At 50.4% G+C, this 21134-nt stretch overlaps 1 protein-coding gene across 1 annotated transcript in view; it reads right to left on the reverse strand.

Annotated features, from left to right (window-relative positions):
- Positions 1 to 21134, reverse strand: part of LOC139673810 (zinc finger protein 850-like) — a 1066517-nt gene that overhangs the window by 1008954 nt on the left and 36429 nt on the right. The window lies entirely within an intron of this gene.

Consider the following 21134-nt stretch of genomic DNA (forward strand, 5'->3'; position numbering starts at 1 on the left):
GTGGATCTAAAGGGATTTGGGGTAAAATCAGCAAGATTTTGACAGGAATGTAGGGATTTGAGGTGGAATTAGGACAACTTTGAGTAGAACCGTAGTGATATGAGGTGAAAATCTGGGGAGTTGAAGTGGAATTAGGGAAGTTTTGGTCGAAAGAAAAGAACTTTGAGTGGAATTAAGGGGAGTTCCTGTGGAATGCTGGGGCTTTTAGGTGAAATTGGGGGAATCTGGGATGAAAATTTGAGGGTTCTGGAAGGTATAAAGGGACTTTTGAGTGGAATTCAGGAATTTGGAGTGGAATTAGGGGGCTCAGTGCCCCAGAAGAAATGATGGGACGGAGCAGGTGTGTAAAGTCAACAGATTTGCTCTTCCCAATGAATTTCCAATGTTGGTCTGTGTCCTGATTAATGTTCCTCCTCCTGCATTCACCCAAGTGCCCACAGGGAACCAGGAGGATGTCAAGACCACCAGCCAGGTGTTTTCCCAACGTGGATCACTGGGAATGTGGGTCATCAGATGTGTTCTCAGTGTGGGTCCTCCAGTGCATGATGGAGTTGGAGCAGCAGATGAAGCTCTTCCAGCAGTTGGGGCACTTGTAGCGCTTCCCTTATTGGTGGGTGTGTTGATGTCTCGTCAAGGTGCAGCTTCAGTTGAAGCTCTTCCCACACTCCCCACAAGTGTAGGGCCTCTCCCCAGTGTGGATGAATCAATGCCTGACAAGGATGGATTTCTGGTTGAATCTCTTCCCGCAGTCGGTGCAGCAGAAGGGCCTCTCCCCCCGTGCGTCTGCTGATGCACGAGGAGATGGGAGCTGGTCTGAAACCTTCTCCCACACTCGGAACACTCATAAGGACGTTGCCTAGTGTGGATCTGCTGGTAGTGGATCAGGGTAAAGCTCTGGCAGAAGCCCTTCCCACATTCCCCACACATAGAGGCCCATTCTCCAGTGTGGATGATCTGATGTTGGATTGTAAGAAAATGGATTGGGAATTGGTCACAAGTCAGTGTTTGAGTTGCTGAATATTTTGGATAGTTTACAGTTTGCACAGTTCTCTCAATTTCACACAGTTTCATGTTTTAATAAAGAATTAATAAAGGGTAATAGGAAGGAGGGAGTGTGGAAGGGTTTGAGGGGAGGCCGGGTTTATCCCTTTAGCCAGGAATGAGGGCGGGAAGGCTGTGAGGTAACAGCTCCAATCAGGGGCTGTTGCCAGGGTCCAGGCAGCTGGGGATAGGGGTTGGCAGGGCAACGGGACCACCAGTTACAATTAATGTCACAGTAAAAATTGGCCATGAATAGATCTCCAATCCAAAGACTGGACCAGCCCAGGGGCAGGAACAGGGCGGGGAAACAACAGTATAAAAGCAACAGTTTCTCTTTGGTTCAGGGGCTCCTGGAGCAGCTCTAGTGAGCTAGCCAAGCTGCTGCAGGTGTTTCCCAGAGTTCCCCAGTGCACATTGTTAAATAAGTTTTTCCTATTTCACTTCTATTTGGATTCTGCCTCTAAATTTTTGGATCGAGGGATTTTTCCCGCAGGTGGGGGCTCATCTGGGATCCAAAGTCCACTGCCCTGACTGGGAATTCAGAGGACCCGCATGGTGTGCCCCGCCAAATTCGGCGGTCCGGGGACCCAAATTCCTTCTTGGAGCAGAAGCGAACTGAGAACCTGAGACTGCTGGCATGAAATAGGAAATTATTTTAAACTAAAGTCTGGATCCAGTGAAGATAAAAGACCAGGAAGACTGCAGATGATGGATTGGGTAGGAAGGGGATAAATTCCCAGGGTCTCTGGGAAAGGGAAGGTGGGAGGGTTAAAGTGAGGGGAGTGCATGTAGTGTGGATGAGAGGAGACCTGGTCCCTCAGTGAGTGCAGAGCCCTTCTAGGTGTGGTTCTGCATCCCAGTGATGGCCACGGAAGAGGTGAAGTGAGTGGACAGTGGTGCCTGTGTGAGCTCCTTCAGGAAGGGAGGGGAACGGGGAGATGACCCAACCCCTGGGTTTGAGGTCCAAGAGATGGTCCAGAGAAGGGGGGAAACCTGAAAAAGGGCAAGTGGTCCCTGAGGGGTTCCGAGGGTGGACTGTCCAAACTCCATCCTCGGGATTCTAATAAAGATTGATGGGTCTCCACGGGCTGTCCTGAGGCGGGTTGGTGGTACCTGGGACAAGCTGTGTGTCTGTGTCTGTTTCTTTTGGTGGAGAACAGTTGGGTGGAGGTGTCTCTGAGGTCTAGAAGGGACAGCTTCCATTGATCGCTGCGGGAGGTCAGTTGAGTACCCCAGGGGCGGGACTCCGGGGACTGGCGGGTGGAGTCCTGGTTGTTGAGGGTGTTCCCCAAAATCCAGGGAAGGCAACCAGGAGGGGGTGGTGCCAGTAGTAGGCGAAGGATGGAGACGTAGCGGAGCAGGGGTGGGCTGAGGGAGGCCCATTGTGGGTAGGCACAACCCACCAGGAGATCACCAGCGAGGGGTGGGGGGGTACCTACCCATAGGCACACAGGCTGAGGCCAGGTCCTTGAGTGGTGGTGTGAGGGTGAATGTGAAGTGTGAGTGTGTGTGTCAGCTATTGGGGGAATAATAGGAAGGTGTGGAAGTAAAATGGGGTTTAGGAGAAGGCAAGGGGAAAGGGGAATGAGAAAGGGATTAACAGAAATACCATACGATAGTCCGTTAGGATGGATGTCAGATGGGTGGGAAAAGCACAATGGGCCAAGAACTTGAGGAAATGCAAAATGATAGAGTATTGTACTGCGGTAGGGGTGAGAGAGCCAATTCGGAGTGACGGTGTGATGTGGCCAGAATATGGATCGAGTGAGTTTTGGTTGTGTAAAGCCTTGAATCTGTATGTGAAAAGGAAGTGTGTTATTGGGGATCAGGAAATTTTATACGCTGAGTGTTGAGTGAAATCAGTGCAGGTGTTTGTGGTGTGATTGGGAAAGGATGGAGATACAAATGACAGAAGTGATAAGAGAGGAAAGGGAAAGATAAGAGAAAGAATGATAAATGGGACCCATTGAACTATCTCCTGGGAGAAGGGGCTCCCAATCCTCTGCCTTATAACCTGAGATTTTAGGAGGATTCAGGGGAAGAGGAGAGGGGAGGGATCCCTGAGTCACCTAAGATTAGACCATCTAGGAACCCTAGCCCATCTTGTTCACCCTGCTATTAAGCAGATCCTAATCCAACCCCTTGTCCAGTAACTCAGTCCACCTTGACAGCCAGTCACTCGCAGTGCTGCTTGAAAAGAATGCGAAGGGGACGATGTGGCGGTAGAAATAGGGGAGTTGTATCCATTATGAGTAGTGCCCATGCAAGGGGCCCCAGGGGGAATTGGATTTGTAAGTGCTCCTCTCACGAGTTCTGAAGTAAGGGAGTTTAAGTCCACCATGAAAAAGTTGTTGGAGGATCCTCTTGTGCTGGCCGAGGAGCTTGATCAGTTCCTCGGCCCAAACAAATACACATGGGATGAGTTACAGTCCATTACAGGTATCTTGTTTTCTTCTGAAGAAAGAGAAATGATACAAGTGGCAGCAATTAGGGTTTGGAACCAAGGCCATCCCTATGATTGTGCAAGAGGAGAAGAAAAGGTTCCCATTAGGCCGCCAATGTGGAACCAAAACACGATGAAGGGCAGACAGAATATGATGAATTATAGGATATACTTGATTAAAGGTATGAGGGAGGCGGCTCCCGGGGTTAAGAACATGCCATGGGCTTCTGAAGAGCAGCAAGAGAAGAATGAGACCTGGATGGAGTGGGTAGAGAGGTTGAAAGGGGCCATCCAGAAATACTCTGGTGTGTCCATTGACACTCCAGAGGGGCAACAACTTCTAAAAATGTGTTTTGTTACTCATGCCTGGCCCAACATAAGGAGAAAATTGGAATAGTTAGATAATTGGAATGAGAGGGAGCTCAGTGAATTGCTAAAAAAGGCAGGGTTAGAGGGAACGTGGAGAACAGTGATTAACACGCTAAAAGCTATGAAAGCTGAATCGAAAGTGGCAGCTGCAGCTGTTACTGTACTTGCCCCGGAAAGGGAGAAGCGGGTTGAGCCTTCGACACCCCCGCTCCTGGCGGCAGAGCACGGAAAGAGCTGGAGGGCATTTCTAGGAATAGAGGGAAATGGCTTTGCTGTGAAAGGTATGACAGGGAAGATGTACCAATCTGTGAGCGAGTTCTTGTCCGATTGTGGCGCAGCAGCTTCTGATGAGGAAGTGAGCGGACCCACGGCTCCAAGCGAAGTACCAAACAATATGGAAGTGACTACTGGGGCCATGGCTGAAGTGGGCAGTCCTAGCTGCCATCCCAAGGTTCCACCTGCTGCTCCACCTCCACCAGAAGAGCCTGAAACCCCTGTGGGGAGGTCTGGAGCCAAACAAGAACGGACACTGACTCCATTGGAACAGCAGATGAAGGAGTTGTTAGAACAGATGTCTGAATCGAATAGACAAACCATGAAAGCCCTTGAAGAAAAAGCAAAGGTACCACGATCACTGCCTGGAATGCTACCGTCTACTTTTCAAATGTATCGAGCCCCCTCTCTGACCTCAGGGGATGAGGAAGTAGGAGCACTTTGCCTGCCCCCCTGGAAGTCCAGAGAAACAACACCAATGAGTAACAGACAGCCCCGATTGGGCCAATGGACCGGCTTTGTCCGAGATGCTGTGCTGGAAGAAGAATGGTCAGCTGCTGACTTTGTAGTGTGCCCCGTTATAGTAGATAATAATGGACCAAAATATGAGCAGCATGACTGGAAAGTGCTGCAACAAGCAAAAAAGACTCTAAAGGAAGGAGGAATAAAAACAGAGAATGAGCGTGCAGTGATAGATTGGCTCTTCATAGCAGATACTAATAGCCCTCATGACTGTAAAAATCTTGCACGCTATTTACTCACACCCTCTCAGCAAATAATTTGGCATAAGGAATGGAAATGGCTTGTGCAACTAGAAGCTGCTCGCCATTGTCCCGCCGGAGACCCTTTAGCAGGAGTTACTACAGAGATGTTTATCAGTGATGGAGCATACGGAAGTGTGCAAGTGCAGTTACACTATAGCTCCCAGCAAATATCACCCATACAGGAGGTACAAGTAACATACAAGGACTCAAAACAGGTCAGTGGGTAGGTCCTAAGCCTCTGTTATTCACTGGACGAGGTTATAGTTCTGTCTCCACAGATACTGGACCTGTGTGGGTGCCCAGCAAATGGACTCAACCTGCTTTAGCTGCCGCATCTCCGGATAAGCCTGCCCACACATCAAGCGCCAACGAGTGATACAGCAGCTGGCTGAGGAAGTGGCCGAATCCACCGGCATACCAGGCCTCTTCAGCGTAGACCCTCGTGTCGTGACTTTAAAGACCCTTGGAGATGGGGGACCGGGTGGAGTGTGGGAATTAAACAGAGAATTATATAAATGGTGCAATCGCGTATGTCCCGCCTGTAAAGAGCGTTTGCTGCTACAGATACAGTGTGGTAAATGTAAAGCAATAATATCGTGTCACACATCAGCAATTGCCACCCAGGGCAGCCTTTGTGAAAGGTGCTATGGAGACAGCCTGTCTGAATTTTATGGTGTAACTGGAACTCTTTACAATATCCCAGTTAAAGAAGTTAATCTCGCAACTTTTGGGGATTCCCAAGACTTTGAGCAAGCTCAACAAATATTTGCATTGAAGCTGGCTTTGTTGCAGGTACAATGGGCAAAGAAATCATCAATGGTTTCTGTCGTATGTGCTTGTTGTGGATCTTAGTTAGCCCCGGTACAGCCACAACCCTCCAAAAAATAGAGCCTAATAGCAACATTTTGGTTACTATTGCTAACGAAACTGGAGAAGATTCCTTTTGTCTCTCTATGGCAACACCCGGAGACCTGTTTAGGACATGTTTAATAGGAGTCCCAACATTTGCCCCTGAATGGTTTAAGGGATATGTAAAGAGTGAAACATTGTGTACAATGAACGATACCCCGGCCAAAGCCACCAAACCAATATCTGCACAAAATTACACCGCTTGGTGGCAAGGCGCATTGATTATAGCACTAAACAAGACTATGGTAGAACCACAAGGGTTAGATCTCATTGCATCAGCACCCCCAAGATTTAGAGCTGTGCAGTTTAAAGGAAATGAAGAAATTGCCACCCAATTAATTTCCAGTAGTGTTCGATCACCGAGATCCTCCATAAAGAGATTAAAGAAGATGGCTATTGTCCTCCAAAATGTCCGTACTCCGACATTTGGGGAAACAATACTATAGGACTGGCCTTACCAAGAGTATTGGTTTTGATCTGTGGAGATAGAGCATGGCCTGGTATCCCTGGTAATCCAGTAGGAGGCCCTTGCTATCTTGGTAAACTTACTCTGTTCAAACCTACCGTATCTCAGATGTTGGATGATAACCTATGGAACTGCACCAGGGCATTGCGTAGTAAACGATCAGTGTACCAGCTTGGGTCAAAGTGTGATAGCAAAGTGACCTTTTGGAGCACTCCCGTCAATATCATTGCATCCATAGTATCTGGAATAGGCACTGCGAAATCTTTAAGGTTAATTCAACAACTGGCTTGTTGGCAAAGGAACTAAACATAACATCAAAAATCCTTTCAGAATTGACCACTCATGTGAATAGCATCAAACATGCAGTTTTGCAAAATAGGGTGGCCATAGACCTCCTGCTGTTAGCTCAAAGCCATGGATGCAAAGACTTTGAAGGAACGTGTTGTATGAATCCCTCTGATCATTCCCAATCTGTACACAAGAGCCTTGAGCAACTGCAGGAAGGTTTTCGACAATTGACAGTTTCAACTTCTCCCTTCAGTGATTGGCTCGAATAGTTGGGCATTACCAGGAGGCTACAAAATTTACTTAAGCAAAGTGTTATGTGTTTAGTTACCATTTTAATCTGCTTGCTTGTGCTTAGCTGTGCTTTAAGTTGTGTAAAACGATTATTGTTGAGGGCACAACCAGGCCTGGGTTGTGCAAAAAGAAAAAGGGGGATTTGTAGAGAAATACTTGAACAGCCCAGGCCATGGCATGCTGCTAGAGGCCTGCATGCACAACCCAGCCTTTGGTGCAAGCTGTAAGGACACGGTGTCCTTGAGCTAGTTTCAAGAGGAGACAAATATGCAGTAAACAACTAAAGCAGATGGGCAGCAAGATGCAGGAGCTCGTGAAACAGGCAGGGACAGCGACGCAGAGGCGCATGGCTTGGAAGGAAGCACCAATTGAAATGTCAGGTTAGGCGTGTGTACTGGGGGCAGGAGCCAATCAGGTCGTACTGTGAGGCACGTGGACACTGGCTATTAACCAATGATGTGCCTGTACTATTCACGTGTTTAAGAAATATGTGATAAAAGTGTTTAGGTAAATAAAGTGAGCATTGATCATATCTCTATAAGGACTCATCTTTGACTCCGTGCCAAACTCCCAGGACTCCTTACCTTTAAGAGGTCATTGTGACATTCAGGAATCTCATGGAATCAAGAGGTTGCTGTTACACTACAGGGTATGATGGAGCCAAAGGGGCCAAGGGACACTACAGAACCTCGTGGGAACAAAGGAGCACAGGGACACTGTGAAGGCTTGTGGAATCAAGGGGCCATTGGGACACAGGGCAAGCTCATTAAATGAAGGGGACTTTGTGGCACTGAGGGGCCTCATCGAGCCAAAGGGATCCTGTGACATGTTTGTAGCTTCGTGGATTGAAGGGGCCGTTGTTACACTGCAGAACCTCTTGGAATCAAGGGGCCATTCTGGCACTGAGGAACCCTGTGGACACAAAAGGCCACTGTGACACTGGGGGCCCTCATGGAACCAAAGGAACCTGGGACTCAGTGGAACCTCATGGAACCAAAAGGTCATTGTGATGCAGAAAATCATGGAATCAAGGGGCCATTGTGACACTACAGGGCCTCATGGAACCAAAGGAGTATGGGGACAGTGAGATATCTGAGGGAATCAAGGGGCCATTGTGACATGCAGAGCCTCATGGAAGAAAAGGGACACTGAGGCATTTCAGAACCTCAGGAACCAAGGGGCCACTGTGACCCCAGAACTGCATGGGATCAGCAGACCCGCTGCCTCCTCCCAGTGCCACACGGACCACAGTCACAGCTCTGCTGCTGCTTGGGCCCCTCTGGAGTCAGCATTTGCTTCAGCAGCAGAACTTGCCTTGGATGAGATAGTTTTCGGATTTTGCTTTGTCCCCTCTTTCCCATGGTTTTCATAGAATCATAGAATCATAGAATCGATTGGGTTGGAAAAGACCTCCGAGATCATCAAGTCCAACCCTTGGTCCAACTCCAGTCCCTTTACCAGATCATGGCACTCAGTGCCATGTCTAATCTGCGTTTAAAAACCTCCAGGGATGGTGAATCCACCCCCTCTCTGGGCAGCCCATTCAAATGCCTGATTACCTTCTCTGTAAAGAATTTTTTTCTAATATCCAACTTAAATTTCCCCTGGCAGAGCTTGAGCCCATCGTGCCCCCTTGTCCTATTGGTGAGTGCCTGGGAGAGGAGACCAACCCCCACCTGGCCAGAACTTCCCTTCAGGGAGTTCTAGACAGTGCTGAGGTCACCTCTGAGCCTCCTCTTCTCCAGGCTGAACACCCCCAGCTCCCTCAGCCTCTCCCCACAGCACTTGTGCTCCAGTCCCTTCTCCAGCCTCGTTGCTCTTCTCTGGCCCCGCTCCAGCCCCTCAATCTCTTTCCTCAACTGAGGGTCCCAGAACTGAACACAGTACTCAAGGTGTGGCCTCCTCAAGGCAGAGTCCAGGGGAAGGGTCACTGCCCTGGGCCTGCTGGCCATGCTAGTTTGGATCCAGGACAGGATCCCATTGGCCTTCTTGGCCACCTGGGCACACTGTTGGCTCCTGCTGAGCTTCCTGTCCCTCAGTCCCCCCAGGTCCCTCTGCCTGGCTGCTCTCCAGCCACTCTGTGCCCAGCCTGGAGCGCTGCAGGGGGTTGTTGGGGCCAAAGGGCAGGACCTGCACTTGGCCTTGTTGAACTCCATCCCATTGCAATCAGCCCATCTCTCAAGTCTCTCCAGATCCTCTGCAGAGCCCTCCTGCCTTCCAGCAGGTCGACACTCCCTCCCAACTTGGTGTCATCAGCAAATTTGCTGATGATGGACTCAATCCCCTCATCTAAATCATCACTAAAGATGTTAAACAGGACTGGACCCAGCGCAGACCCCTGGGGGACACCACTGGTGACCAGCTGGACACAGCTCCGTTCACCAGCACTCTCTGGGCCCGGCCCTCCAGCCAGCTCTTAACCCAGCAGAGGGTACACTTGTCCAGGCCATAGGCTACCAGCTTTTCCAGGAGTATATTATGGAAGACAGTGTCAAAGGCCTTGCTGAAGTCCAGACAGACACATCCACAGCCTTCCCCTCATCCACCAGGTGGGTCACCTGATCGTAGAAAGAGATCAGGTTGGTCAGACAGGACCTGCCCCTCCTAAACCCCTGCTTTTTGTTCTTTGTTCCCCGGGGGTGTCTTGGGTTGAGCTGGCAAAATGCCAAGTGTCCGAGACAGAGGGAAAAGGGTTCCTCCTTCCCCCAACCAGCTAAGGGTAAAAAGAAGAGGGAGAGGAAAAAAAACCCTCAAACCAGGTTTATGCTGAAACTAACTACATGTATTTGTACAGAAAAGAGAAAATTGGGAGAAAACTACAATATAACACACACTTACACAAGTTATGTGTGGTATAACAAGACATAACTTCCCACTCCCCAGTGATACAAAGTGTATTACTCTAAATCTATAAGCACTCTAAAAGACACCCTGCAAGAAAGAGAAAGTATAACAACAAAATATTTCTGCTTCCCTGAACTCAAACAAAATGCAAGCAGAGGCAACAGGAGCAGGGCCCAGCATAGTAGAGGAGCTGCCAGACGTCCTCCTCTTAGTGCAGCCATGATGGAACTGACCAAGCCACTCTCACACACTGGGTTTTACACCCTTTGAGATGATGTAGTATGGTATGGAATACAATATCATTGGCTAGAAGAAGTCAGCTGTTAGCTAGCTCAGCCCAGCTCAAATCAGCTGACAATCCCAGGCCTAGCTGATCTTTAAAACCTAAATTTAGGCCCATTTGGCCAAACCCATAAAAGGGGGGAAAAGGGGGATTGGAAGCACATGTTGATCCCTGCTCTATTTGTACACAAATGGAAGTTGGGGGAGGAGAGACAAAGTGATTTCTCTCTGTGTTGTTGATTTGCACTCTTGATAGTGTTGGTTTTGCTTCTATATTTCTTGCCAGTAAACTGATTTTTTCACTTACATGTCCTTGTATTTTGTCTTCTTGTATTGATGGTGAGTAAAAGGGGAGTGAGTTCATTTTATTGGAGTTCCCATTCCAATATTGGTCTTTAAGCCAAGACAGGTTGCGCAAGGGCTCCCTGAAATTTGGTAACATTCACAAAGGACTTGAAAATGCAGTTTGTCCCATTGGACAGAGAGATAATAAAGATGTTCTGCATTTGTGGTCAAGGGCTGATCACTGATGGGTCTCACCAGGAAGTTGCTGCCAAGAAGACTTTGTACCATGGATTTAACTTGACACTCTTCATTCAGTCAAATTCCCACCCATCACATGTTCCATTTCTGCAGACCAGCTGTCACCAATCTGGACATAAGGAGACCACAGGAGACCATGTCTAAGGCCTTCCTAAAGTCTGGGCACACAACATCCCCTTCTTTTCCATTTCACATGGGTTCTGCAATCCTTCCCTTGTCCTTCCCATGCCTGAAGATGGCTACAGGAGAACTTGTCATGTTCCCTTCAGTGCTGAGTCTGACCAGGCTGGAACTCTCCCAATCCTCCCTCCTGCCCCGTTTGCAAACTGCTGTCATGCCTGCCTTTCCCAAGTCCCTGAGAATCTCTGGGATGGCTCTGGCCTTTCCCAAGGGGTTGAGAGAGGTCTCACAATGACCCTGCCCAGCCTGCTCAATATCCCTGGCACCAAAGGCCTTTTCCATATCCCACAGTTCCAGTTTAGTGCCCACCACACAACACAGGCCTTTCCAGTTCCCTGGGGTCATTCAGAAGCGAGGCAGAAGGGATTTCTTCCTACAGACTGACCACTCCAATGGTCTCTCTGAGCACTCCATGGCTGTCCTGAGCATTTTCCCTGGTGCCTCCCTGCCCTGAATGTTTCTGGCCATCAGGCTGTAGGTGAGGGAGGTGAGCAGGTGCCTGAGGATGATGTAGAGCAAGGGCTGTGTGAAACTACCCCAGGAGGGCTGTGCTGGGCAAGGATGGGGATGCTGCAGAAAACAGTGGCCCTGGTGAGGTGAGAGGGGCAGGTGGAGAGACCTTGTGGCTGCCTGTGCTGGGCAGGAGCTGCCCCAGGATGGCAGCTCTGAAGCACACACAGGATGCTCCTGTAAATGGAAAAGGAAGACTGGAGCTAAAAATCAGGCTGGGAAAGCAGAGCAAGAGTGTCATGGTGTCACTGCAGGAGAGTTCCAGCACCTCGACCAGGCCACAGAAGACGTGATGCAGCAGAAAGTCAGGGCCACAAACAGTGTGTGGGACGAAAAGGACACCATGACTGTGGATGACAGAACTCCCTCGAGCCAGGGTGCAACTCTGCTGGAGACAACCCTTCCAGTCCATGAGTCTTGCAGACAGCAGGGCTGGCAAACAGTCCAGTGCTGGTCATGGGATGTGGCCACCAGCAGGAAACACTTGGTATGTGCCAAAGGTGCAGGAAATGGCAGTGACAGTGCTGGGAGCAGAGACTGTGCTGTCCCCAGCCAGGGGACCCTCAGGGTGGTGGAGCTGGAGCAGGTTTGCAAGTTTTCCTCCAGTAGCCCCATGATGAGGCTGTTCCCAACAGAGTCATGGGGCAGGTCATGAGAGAGAGGAGGAGGAGATTTTCTGAGGGCTGTGGAGAGTCCTCATTTCAAACAGTAAAAACTCCATGGATGATGTCTGAATTTCCCAGTCCCTTTTATCAATGGCAGTATTTACTCTTCCCTTTACCTTCTTTATCTCCTTTAATCTTCATGTCCCCTCTGCCCTGCTTGGACACCTGTGACTGAGAGCATTTGTTTCTCTGTTGGGTGCTCACTGAAGCTGTTCAGGCAGCTCAGAGGGGTGACCCATGGAGGTGTGTGTGCCTCTGGCTGCATCCCACTGCCCAGCTGTGCTCTGTGCTCTGGGAAAGGGCAGGAATGCTGCCTGCTGGAGGGCAAAGCTGCTCCTGCCTCCAGAGCCCTTTCTGCCTGCACAGGGGAAATGCTGCCCAGCCAGGCTGATTTGCTGCTGGGCAGGGAAAGGGGCAGGCCAGAAGGCAGGACAGGGACATACAGAAGACATGCTGAAGTGCAAAGCAAACACGGACCTCTGACCTTGACATCCCTTCATGGAGACACAACCAACTCTTGCAGGTGGGATGAGAGGACAGAGCTCGGAATGGGGCTTGCAGGAATTGGTCTGTGACAATTGCTGTGGGGCACCTTTCAAGGCTCTCCAGGGAACAAAGACATAGCCCAGACCCTGCTCTGCTGGTCCTTCAAGTCTGTCCTAGGACCTCTGGCTGTGCAAGGAAACTGCTACAAGCCCACATCCTGCACGCTCACACTCTGCAACTGGGCACTGGGATTTGCCTTGCCAGGGAACTTCCTTGGGCACATTCCTGACAGTGACTTTGGAAGAGGAGCAAAGCCTTCCTGCCCTGCCCTCAGGACAACCCCTTTCCTGATGGAGCTGCTGTTGTGGAGCCCAGCTGTGTCCCAGCAGTGTCCATGAGCTGTCCCTGCCACTGTTCCCAGGATGGACATGCAGCAGGATGTGACCAAGCTGGCAGAGCACTTGGGCCTGGCACAAACATAATGGCTGAGAAGGAGAGTGTGGAGCTGGAAAGAAAAGATGTGGAAAGAGCAAGTGCCCTTGTCCCTGGTTTTCCTGCTATGCTGGGAGTCTCTTCCCTCCCCCTGTGCACGCAGGCACTGACCCTGCAGTACAGAGAAGGGTTTAGGAACCATCTTGGACACCACAAGTCAGTGCAAGGAAGTTTATTTCATTAAAAAACACAGGACTCATGACTTTTGAACAATAACTGAATATCCGGAGACTTGAAGATATTGTGGTAACATTAATCATTACTTAGACATGACATTCTTTTATGGAAACATGTTTAATAAGAAAAGAAAAAAGAAAAACTACCAGAAATAAAACAAACACAAAAGAGGACACTTGACTAAAAGCCGACAGGGCTTGTAACGAGTTACATTCTGAATGCACTAAGAAGAAAACTGGTACTTCATTATTTCTGAAAGAAACCAATCATCAATTTCCTGAGACAATGCTTGAGCTCCTGGTTCCTCAGGCTGTAGATGAGGGGGTTCAGTGATGGAGCCACCACCGAGTACAGAACTGACACCACCAGGTCCAGGGATGGGGAGGAGATGGAGGGAGGCTTAAGGTAGGCAAACATACCAGTGCTGACAAACAGGGAGACCACGGCCAGGTGAGGGAGGCACGTGGAAAAGGCTTTGTGCCGTCCCTGCTCAGAGGGGATCCTCAGCACAGCCCTGAAGATCTGCACATAGGAGAAAACTATGAAAATGAAACAGCAAAAAGCTAAAGAAAAACTAACCAAAAGAAGCCGAAGTTCCCTGAGGTGGGAGTGTGAGCAGGAGAGCTTGAGGATCTGAGGGATTTCACAGAAGAACTGGCCCAGAGCATTGCCATGGCACAGGGGCAGGGAAAATGTATTGCCTGTGTGCAGTAGGGCATTGAGAAAGCCACTGGCCCAGGCAGCTGCTGCCATGTGGGCACAAGCTCTGCTGCTCAGGAGGGTCCCGTAGTGCAGGGGTTTGCAGATGGCAACGTAGCGGTCGTAGCACATGATGGTGAGGAGGGAATACTCTGCTGAAATGAAAAAGGCAAACAGAAACACCTGGGCAGCACATCCTGCATAGGAGATGGTTGTGGTGTCCCAGAGGGAGTTGTGCATGGCTTTGGGGACAGTGGTGCAGATGCAGCCCAGGTCTGTGAGGGACAGGTTGAGCAGGAAGAAGTGCATGGGGGTGTGCAGGTGGCGGTCGCAGGCTACGGCGCTGATGATGAGGCCGTTGCCCAGGAGGGCAGCCAGGTTGATGCCCAGGAAGAGCCACAAGTGCAGGAGCTGCAGCTGCCGCGTGTCTGCCAATGGCAGGAGGAGGAACTGGCTGATGGAGCTGCTGTTGGGCATTTGCTGCTTCTGGAGGTGGGGCACTGTCCAAGGAGGAAATAACAGTGACAAATCAGATGAGATATTTCTGAGAATAATCACAGCCATATCCCAATACCCCTTTCCCTTCTGCTCACGCTCCCCACTTTTCCTTTTTCAGGAAACTTTGCTTCATATCCATGGCTGGAGCCCTGCTTGGTGCTCACTACATTTCCCATGAGGAGCAGCCCCTCTGCCCACTGGCTGTGAGGGTCAGCCCTGCTCTGCTCCAGGGGGGTCATGGCCATGGTGGGGGCAGGGCCCATCCTGGTGTTCAGCTGTGTCAGATGAAACTGCTCCTAAAGCAAAAGTTCTCATGGGCATCTGCACTCCCAGTTTTGAGAAGATTTCAGGATTCCAGAAGACAGTTTCAGAGGTTTGGGTGTTTTGTTTCTGACTCCCCTCATCTTCCCTGTGGAGTTTTCCTGGATGTCAGAACCCCTCAGCATTTGTGCTGCCCTGAGGAAGAGCAGAGCAGGGCTTCCCAAACAGGACCATGTGTGTGGCTTAGTGCAGAGTGAGGGGAGCTGCTCTGTCCCTCTGCCTTCTTCCAGCTGCCCTGGACTTGGACCTTCCTCAGACAGAGAGTGATCACACTCCCATTTTTGTCTGAAATTCCACTAGACACTGTTGAGAGCAGAGAGATCCATCACAGACCACTCAGTGTCTCAGCCTGGCTCAAGGTCTCAAGGACACACGTGGCTCATCTCACCAACTCAACAGCATTTCCTGGGATGGGCACAGCATCTCTGCCCCTCTGCACTGGGGATTTCAGATAACACAATTGTGCTATGAAGGTGATTTGCATTCTTGAGGGCAGCTCCCAGCTTGGAAGGACATCTCAGAGAAGAGCCAAGTGTCCTGACAGTAGGGTTTGATTCTGGGAAACACACCTCATTCTCCAGGCACAGAGAATTCACTACTGACAGCCCCACAGGTCAGAGGAAAATTGGAATGTCTCATTCCCAGGGACCCACCTGCCTGAGGGGGATCACAGGATCAGTGATTGACTCTGTAGCTTGAACTCCCATTCCCAGTGAACCTGACTGAGAGAAGGAGGAAACAACCCCAGTAACATGAGCAAGTTGAGGAAAAAGGAAATGCACACTGAGGGTCCGGCTGGGAGAAGCCAGGGCAGAACCAGGTGGGCACTCAGGGCAGTGTCACCCTGAGCCAGCTGTGCCACCTCCCAGACACCAGTAGTGCCAGGTATTTGTTCTCAACCCCTGTGCAGCTCCTCAGAGTTCCGTCTGCAACATATACCACCAGGCATGTGGCTTGAGAGCTTGATAGTAATCCCTCCTTTCACCTTCTCCTTGAAGTATCCCCTGGAAAATATCCTGCAGTGCTCTGGTTCTGTAAGCAGTCCTCACTGATGAAACTCTCACTTGATAGCTGAACTAACCTGCCCTGCCCTGCACTGCCCTGCACTGCTCTGCACTGCCCTGCCCGGGTTTGCTCTTTCCACCCACAGCCTCTCCCCCAGCACTGAGGGCGCTCCCCAGACCAGCTGAGAGCTGCCCCTGGCAGGTGGCAGAGCTCCTGCCCTGGCACAGCACCCTGGGGTGCAGGACCCTGCTCTGCAGGACAGTTTGGGACAGCCTGGGTGGCACAGCCTGGATTCAAACCCTGCAGCCATCCCTGGGAGAAGGGAACCCTGTTGGGATGTCCCTGGGATGGTGCAGCAGAGAGTCCCTGCTTTGCAGCACATCCTCCTCTTCAGCACCAGAGACACTGTGATATCCCACATTAGAAACCCCCCAGGCTGTGGGATGTGCCAGCGTTGGGAGATCTTCCCACAGACTGCACATACATTGCCCTTCATGCAGACTTACCTTCTGAAAGTCTGGGAAGACTCCTCTTCTGTGGATCTTCCTCTCAACTTTCCTCACACCCCAGACTGTGTGTAACCTCTCTCTGCCCTGCTTTTCTGCCCTCGGTGTGTGCAGGCAGTGCCCTGAGCCCTGCTGGGCTGTGCACAGGAGCTGCTCCTGGGCAGAGCTGTCTCTCTGCAGCGCTGCCCGCTTGCCAGGAGCTCCCTGTGTGCCAGGAGCCCGGCCCAGCTCAGCAGCACAGCAACAGCCCAGGGCATTTAATGGCCCTCTGGGGGGTTTGGTGCTGTGTCCCTGAACATCAGACCCTGAGGAAAGGTGCAGGAACCTCTTGAGAAACCAAAGTCAGAATCAAACTTTAAACTTTCTTTTGTTGTTAATGGGTCCCTCTGAGGGACATAACTGAGAAAGTGTCCCCAGATTCCAGTTAGAAAACAAAGAGACAATGATGACAAATATGGACTAGGAAAGAAAGGTCACTCTGATACTGAGGAAAGTAAGAAGCATTTAATTAAACCAAAGGTCACAGCTGTGACCCCCCAGGCCTTGGGAAGGGAGATCCTGTCCCTCCCTCATTCCCCAGGGCTCTTCCTTGGGCACCGGGGTGTGGGATGTGGAATAGCAGGGACAGGAGGATGGGGTGGCACCTCCCAGGCCACTGAGCAGGGACAAGGAGGCAATGAGGCCCTAGGGCTGCAAGGCTCACTTGTCTCCTCATGCCATCAGGGGCACACACAGCAGCCATGGCCAAAGGCCTGCACAAGTTGGCTCTCTTGGGGCCTTTCAGCTTCTGCACATCCCTGTCTCCTCTCCAGCCCAGGCTGTCCTACGGTGTCCATGCCCTGCCCCTTTCCCTGCAGGCTGTCGACATCCCCCGGCTGCCCCACCTCGCTGGCCCCTTCCCGCACTGACATCTCTCCCTCCTCCCTGGCTGTGCCTTGGCACAAAAAGCCTTGGACTGATCCAGACCCCTTCAGGGGGATGTGTTGCACCACAGCACTGCCCTTGGGCAGAAATTCCTTTCTCCTTGTGTGCAGTCTGGACCTCCCCACTTTCCCTTCAGGGCCTCTCAGGCTTCTCCAGTTCTTTCCTCAGTCTCCACCACACTGGGCCCAGGGCTTGGAGGCTTCCAAACCCCTTCATACGATATCTCTGGTATTTAGCCATGAAAATGTTGTGCTCTTAGTGCAGGAGAGACAGAGTGACACTTTTTGCCAAGGGTTGTATTGGCAAAACAAGGCACAGGAACTGGAACTGAATGAGGGGAGATTTCCATTGGATGTCAGGAAGAAATATTTTGTGCTGAGGGTGGCAGGAACCTGGGCCAGGTTACAGAGTAAGTGGAAACCCCATTCCTGGAGCTGCCCAAGGTTTGGAATTTTGTACAACCTAAACTTGTGGAAGGTGTCCCTGAGTAACTGAAGTGCACTTTGACTAGTGGCTATTTTAGGTCTCTTGCAACACCAAAAGTTTAATTATTCTTTTTTCCAGTATCCCCAACTCCTTCTCCACAGGGTTGCAAATACCTTCATGCACCATGTTGGCATTTTAATGTGACCTAATCCCCAGCACTTTATGAAAATGGAAAAACAGTCCTTTTAGGGACATGAATTTCAATGACTTTGGAGGAACCTTTCAAAAGTCAAAAGTTACAAAGGAACTAATAGAGATTTCCAACATCTCTGCATGAAAGGCTGTTGCAGCTTCTAATTCAGGTGGGTCTGGAGGACCACATTACAGGTTTCGTTTTCACCTTAAAAGGACATGTTTCCAGCCTCAACCAATTGGAGTCAGACCACCGCACCTGGGGCGGGGTCACTTAAGGTCATATATACCTGTGTTTTTGAATAAACTTGGGATTTGCTTTACATCACATTGGTGTGTGCAGTCTCCTCTAGGCCTGGTCTGCAAGAAATGGTGGACCCCAACGTGTCTTAGAACATGAAACCCACCTGCACACCTGCCTAGAACCTTAAGAAGTGGCCCCTGAGAGCTGCTATGCCCCAGTTTTTTTGGGTGCTTTGTGGAGAAGCCCCCGAGAGCTTCTGTCTCCTGTAAACTTGGGAGTTTTGTGTAGTGGCCTTGAGAGCTGCTGGAAGAACGTGGACTGAAGGAACCACGACCTTCGAACCGGTGAGTTAAAGAAACATGGGAAATTCCAACTCGACTAAAATGAACTTATTGCTTGATAAATTTGAAAAACTAGCTCGTGTTACAAAAACAAACATTGAAAGAAGCATTACAGGAATTTTGGATTGGTGTTTCACTCGAAGGCACCTAACAGATGCCAATTCCACACTTCCCATAGAAGTGTGTGATAAAATTGGGGCAGACTTGTGGAATTTAGTGCAAACTGCACCCGACGAATTTTTACAGCTCATTCCGTTATATGCAGCTGTAAGGAAAATGCTGTTAGAGGTAGAACGAGCCCGTAAAAACCTCGAGCTACCAGAGAGAAGGGAAAAAAGTCTGTTTCTACAGAGCAGTTTTTCTCCTGAACATCCTTCTGCACCACCGTGGGCACCGCCGCTCGCAGAAACGCCGCCGCGGTACCCTTCGGCATCGCCCGTGCCGCCTGCGGGACCCCCGCCGCGGTACCCACACGCGGCACCGCCCGCTCCCGCTCCAGAAAACCCGGCAAGACCACAGCAACCATGGAATCAAAGCTTTTCCACGCCGTTCGTCACCGCGAAAAGCCAAGAAGTCGTCTTTGCACCGCCTTACAACTACCAAGAAACAGCCTGTGCACAGCAAATGAGACCACCAGCTGCCGCTGTAGAAGCGGACGGACCTCAGCAGCAACCTTGGAACCCCACGAGACACGCCGCAGAAAACCAAACCGTGAGTGACTTTTATTTAAATCCTAACTCCGAGAAGGCGCGATGGGGAATGCCCTCAGCCGAGAGAGACATGTGGAGGGGGGGACAAACCCCGTGGAGTTTCTCTCCCCCTGTCCATCCACCTTCGGCGCCGGCTCCGCCACCGCCGCCGCTGCCGCCAATGCCCTGCGGGTACCTCGGGGCTGCGGTCGCCCCGCCGCCGCGCTCCCCACCGCCCCGCGGGTACGCCGGAGTTGCTCCATTGTGGCAAGAGGCGGCCGCGGGAGACATTTTGGCAGGAATCGAAACCGCGTGGACAGGAAAACAAAGAGACCACGTGATTGCAAACCCCGCAAAATCAAACAAAGAAACGGCGCGCCCTTACCACGAGGCGCAAGGACCGCCTGACCCCCCTCCCTACTGCATGGCAATCACAGCGCATGCGCCAGGCGCGGGTCCGCCGCAGCCTGCAGGGGCCAGAGTTGGCTCCTAATTCGCCTGCTCCTGGGGCGGATCAGTTCCCGCGCCACCCCCACCACCTCCTGCGTGGATCGACTGCGTCATGGAGAGGGGAGAGACTACTCCCCAGTGGAGCGGAACCCGCGGAGCTCCCCCTGGTCGTTCCCTTCACTGCGTGCCATTCACAGCGCAAGCGTCCCGAGAACGAGTTCCCACAGCGCCAGTCGCGCAGGACACAAGCTCTGCATCACCAGCAGGGACTCCCTCCCCGATAGCCGCGCGCTGCCCGCAGCTGCCAACACTGGCACTAGAACCCCCCGCGCCGGTATGGACTGCCCCTGCGCCGGCAACCTGGTACCTGCAGCCTCCATCACCGACAGCCACACCCACCAGCTGTATCCCAGAATGGAAAGCAACAGCACAGCCATTTAAAGGCACGGCACCAAAAGAAAAAGAAGCCTCTGTTTGGAACATGCTGGGGGGAGCTGGGAATCACGATGTAGTAAAAAAGGGATTAGAAAGATCCAAAAATGCTGCTTTAGCTGTCTTTTCTAACCTTCCTAGAACAGGGAAGCCTCTGGTAACTCAAAAAACCATTTCAGAAGCCTTCACAGCTATGGTGAAGCCAGATGAAAAGCATCTAGCCACCATAATTCAAAGGGTAGTTAAATCCAGAGAGTATCTAAGTGTATCTCTTGCACTTGTAACTTGTCTTGTTGCTGTTACTAATCAGAATGTATGGATAATGCTTTCTCAACAGGCAAATCTAAAAAAATTCTGCTCAGATAACATGGTTAAAGCAGGAGAACCAAACAAAGTGTGCATTATAGGAACACCTTATCATAACATCAAAGATTTCATTCCTTTTGGTATTGAGGAAGCAAAAGTGTCCTGCAGTGGTACTGGAGAAACCATAGCAGACATCATATGGCAATTGAATACTCCCTTAGAGAGACATCCGCAAGAGCTAAGGTTAGTAGGAGCTCTCCCTGGAAATGAGTCATGTGTTGAATTTCACCCTGTGCATTCCAGTGTATCAGAATGGTCAAACGAACACTGATCACAGCAATATTTTCCTGTGGGAAGCACAGATGTCACTCCTCATAATAAGAGTTACACCAATAGCAGTTGGTGTTGGAATGTTGTTGGTTCACAAAATACAAGTTACGCAAAAACAAGATTGGTTCACACAAAAGGTAACCAGAGAAGAGCGTTGCCTCCTGGATATTTCTTAATTTGTGGTAATAGAGCATGGCCTGGAATACCTGCCAAGGTAAAAAGTGGACCTTGTTACTTAGGCCAGCTGACCAAATTTACACAATCAATACAAGAGCATGTTAAGTGGTCTAGTCCTCAAGCTGAGGAAAACACCATAAAACATTGGAGTGATACAAGAAATTTGCTAGCAGCAGTTTTTTCCCCAGTTGGTGTAGACAGAGCATTACATTTAGTGCAAATGCTTAACTACTGGGTGCAGGAACAACTAAACATCATTGCCAAAATGCTTAATGATTTCTCAACAGATGCTGATAGGATAGAACAAGCAGTATTGCAAAACAGAGAAGCCCTGAGATTCTTGTTGATGATTCATGGTTACCAATGTGATGAGTTTAAAGGGATATGTTCCACAGAATTAAGCAAACACTCCAAAAAAGCACAAGCAGTGAAAAATAATCCTGACAAGCTACCTATATTTTGAAATTCTGTTAACTTTCAGTTAAAGTGCAGTTTTGAGCTTATTGCACTGCCAAGTTGCCCAGCAGGCTGTAGGGATAAGGACACCTGTCCCCTCAGCTGCTGAACATTT

Source organism: Pithys albifrons, chromosome 7 (assembly GCF_047495875.1).
Source record: "Pithys albifrons albifrons isolate INPA30051 chromosome 7, PitAlb_v1, whole genome shotgun sequence".
NCBI lineage: Eukaryota > Metazoa > Chordata > Aves > Passeriformes > Thamnophilidae > Pithys > Pithys albifrons.